Here is a 4016-nt window from a genome sequence, read left to right as displayed (position 1 = left end):
ACTTCTTAATTTCAGAGGCATTCAATTTAATGCCTTTCTCTTGTAGCTGGAAAATATTTCTGCGTTTCTTGCTGTTACAATGTGCTCCAGGATCACTCTTTCAATGGGGTCCATGGTTGACATTGACTGAGATGTCAGGTTCCTTACTTGGCACCGTGCAGTTCTCTTTTTGTCGAAAGCTCTATTGAGAGATTTCCTGAGGTTTGGGTGTTGTTAATAAGGAGGTCAGAGCCTATCTGGGGATGTGTGACCATGGGCTATATAGAGTCCCTCTGTGAATTGAGAAGAGCCACGTTGAACACACTGCATGACAACTATTCCAGGACTGCCTTAGGTTTGCAGACTTATGTTAAAAATAGCCTCCAATGAGACAGTGGTCTTAGAAAAATATGCAAAAAAAAAAAAGATAGGTTACAATTATGGCAAATGCTTAGTATTGAATGTCTGATGAAAGAAAATTCTCTTCATATTTAGGATACAAATGACTCTTTTATGTCCATCATCAGGGAAATGGATAAATTGTGCCTTTTCAAAAAACAATTATATACAGCACTAAAAATAAATGAACAATAGGTTATTTTGAATATGGATGACTCACAAGCATAATACTCAGTGAAAAAGGAAGTTGCAAAAGAAATCAATTCTTTAAAAAATGGCGTACAATTTTCTAAAGTTTCCAAGCAAACAAAACTGATTAAATAATATATTACTTCAGGAAGCATGCTTATGCAGTACATCTATGAAGAAAGTAAAAAGATAACTTTTTCCAATTTGAGAAATTCCTTTTTTTAAAAAAAAGAATTTTTTAAGATAGTGTGATATATTCATACAAAGAAAAAAGAACAAATTACCCATGCATGCAAAAATGTGAATGAATGTCACAGACATTGTGCTGAGACAGAAGTGAGACATAAGAGTCCACACTGTATAATTCCATTTATATAAAGTTCAATAACTAGTAGATCTACTCTATAGGGTTAGAGATCAATATAATAGTTTTCTCCCTGGGATGGGGCGAGGGGTAGAGGTGAGGTATTCACTGGAAATGACCTGAGAGTACCTCTGAGATGATTCTATTTCCTGATCTAGGTTATGGTTACATGAATATTTACATATGTAAAAATTACCCTAAGTTATTCCTAAATTTTAAAAGTAATTAAAATGATGATAGTAGTGCCTGATTTTTGAAAATTCGAAGTCCTTTTGCTAACATGAAAATAAACAACCAGGTGGGGCACGGTGGCTTATGACTGTTATCCCAGCACTTTGGGACACTCAGGTGGGAGGATTGCTTGAGCCCAGGAGTTTGACACCAGTCTGGGTAATGAAGTGAGACTTTTTCTCTAGAAAAAGTTTTTAAAATTTTCCAGCTGTGGTGGCACATGGTTGTAGTCCCAGCTACCTGGGAGGCTGAGGTAGGAGGATCGTTTGAGCCTAGGAAGTTGAGGATGCAGTGAGCCATGATTGCACCACTGCACCACAGCCTGGACAACAGAGTGAGACCCTGACTCAAAAAAAAAAGGCACCCTCCATAGTCACTACCATTTTATTTTGTTATTCTGTTGGCTCATGATATCACAAATGAACCCCTGCTCTAACCTGTTGAATTTTTTATAGCACCTAATCTATCCTTCCTTATTTATATGACATCTCTTCTCTATCAGACTATAAAAAAACAGGAGAACAGAATCCATGTCCCACGGATCCCAAACTGTACACTGAGGCACCCCAGGGTGCCACAGCAAATTCATAGGGTTGCTATAGGATATTTTAAATTTTCTAGAGAAACACAACATCTGGTCAGATACCACATGAACTCCTGGCTCAAAGGTGTTGAGGTTCAAATTTATATTATGCTACATTCTTTTTCATAATGTCATATTTTTGGCAAAGTTGAATTTAGTGGTCACTATCTTAAAATGCAAGTAAGCATGCAGTATGGAATGGAAAATGAGGGTGGTGGTATCCAATCTGATTCTAAGGTTTGAGAATTTGTGCAGTGACCAACATGCACATAAATCCCATTTGTAAGTAACCGTGGTTATTTGCAAATAAAATAAAAATACTTTTTTCAAAGTATGTTTTTCAATTTTAAATACATTTCAAATTTTAAGTACACTTTTTTTCACAAAAAGTGAGATTACAGAGGGTCTGGGGGCTGTACATGGGCAGGGGCCTGGTGAGCTCTGTACATGGGACTGGGAGACCAGGGATCCTCCACTTGGAAAGGTACTTTTTAATTTGAAAAAATATATAATGGGAGCTACAACCACCGTCTCCCCACTCTCTGACTTAAAAGACACAAAAATAGATGTCTCTGAGATATATGGGGATCCTGGGGCTTAAGGGTGTTTAAAGGGCTTCACAGGGGCCAGGGCTTAGAGGGGGTGTCACAGGCACTGGGGTGGCTCCTGCGTCAATTGGTAGAACAGTAGGCTTCACTGGATGCCACCTGGTTTTCACTTACAGGGGAGACACAAGAGTCATTGTAAACGTGCCAACCAGTCTGGCACTGGCACAGGGTTGTGTAGTGGCCACAGTGGATGCTGCCTGAGTGGTTGCAAAGGGCACACAGCTGGTAGACAGGACTTCCGACTTTGTCACTGGCAAAGTCCCCTAGGCTCAGTCACTGCAGTGGGAAGTCTACACCGACAGAACTTTTCTTGATGGAGCCTCAGGAGGCAGAAAATCGATTCAGATGGAGCATGAAGATTCAAGGGAATCTTTGTACTGTCAACTTTTGGCACCATGTGTTTTCTGCCAATGTGGGTCACACACTGAGGCATTCTCTAACTCTAGCTCTTCTTCCTTGGTGAAAAGGCTTAAACAATCCGGCAGAGACACCTTGCCCCCAGCAAATCCTTTCTTGGGGATGGTCAGGGAGAGGTCACAAAAAAAAAACCTTGAAGGTCATGGAGTGGTACCCACAGGCCTGGCACTTGAGACAACTTTTCAACTGGCCCACAAACAGATCCACCATCTTGCTGTCCTCTTGTTCTTCCAGATAACGCTTCCACATTAGGTTGGCCCAGTCATCATCATTTAACTCAGACTCTTTTAGCAGAGCACTCCCCTTGGTGGGGTGGAGAGGGAGCTGGACCATGGGCAGGGACTGGTGGAGCCCCGCGGCCTCCGTGGTTGATTTCAAGGTGTAGTCGCTCCATAAGGAATGTCAGGAACTCTTGGGTATCCTGCTGGCTGTATCCAGAGAAGAATGTTTTTCAAATGTCTACCAAATTGTTAATCCATATGTACTTCTTAAGTTGTTTAAGCCTAATTGTTAAAAAAAAAAAAAAGAACTGTTAGTTATTACTCTCAGACTGGTGGAGCCATAAAAATAGTACTAACAGACTAGGGGTGCTGTGACCAAGAAAGTTCAAGAACCCTGCCATGACTCATTGTAAATAACACGTAAACACAAACACATTCACACACGTGCTAGTCACCCAGCGCAGGGTCTGATATGAAATGACTTTTTTTTTTTCCTTTTTGAGATGGAGTCTCGCTCTGTCGCCCAGGCTGGAGTGCAGTGGTGACATCTCGGCTCACTGCAAGCTCCGCCTCCCGAGTAGCTAGGACTACAGGCACCCACCACCACACCCTGCTAATTTTTTTGTATTTTTAGTAGAGACGGAGTTTCACCGTGTTTGCCAGGATGGTCTCGATCTCCTGAACTCGTGATCTGCCCACCTCGGCCTCCCAAAGTGCTGGGATTAAAGGCGTGAGCCACCACGCCCAGCTGTGAAATGACTTCTTAACAAACGTACTGAGGAATCAGTGGATGAATGAGGAAGCAGGGCTCCTCTGGCTTATCTTCTCATGCCTGGATATGTGTTCAAATTGGCCATCTCAGCGTGCAGCTCTCTTAGTGAATAACTCCCTTCCAGCCTTCCATTGCACAGGCTGGGGACAAGAAAATGGAAGCTAGGTGAGGTCCTGGATCACTGGGGTACCGCTCTGGGCACACAGGAAATCAAGTGAGCATGACAGAGATTGAAGGCTTAAGGCTGAGGGAG

At 42.2% G+C, this 4016-nt stretch overlaps 1 pseudogene; it reads right to left on the bottom strand.

Moving 5' to 3' along the window:
* Positions 1-2160: 2160 nt before the first annotated feature.
* LOC100992887 (ubiquitin carboxyl-terminal hydrolase 21-like) lies at positions 2161-3797 on the bottom strand (annotated as a pseudogene).
* Positions 3798-4016: the final 219 nt, after the last annotated feature.

This window comes from Pan paniscus, chromosome 13 (assembly GCF_029289425.2).
Source record: "Pan paniscus chromosome 13, NHGRI_mPanPan1-v2.0_pri, whole genome shotgun sequence".
Lineage (NCBI taxonomy): Eukaryota > Metazoa > Chordata > Mammalia > Primates > Hominidae > Pan > Pan paniscus.
Note: the sequence above shows the minus strand (reverse complement) of the source record. Positions and strands in the feature narration are given on the sequence as shown.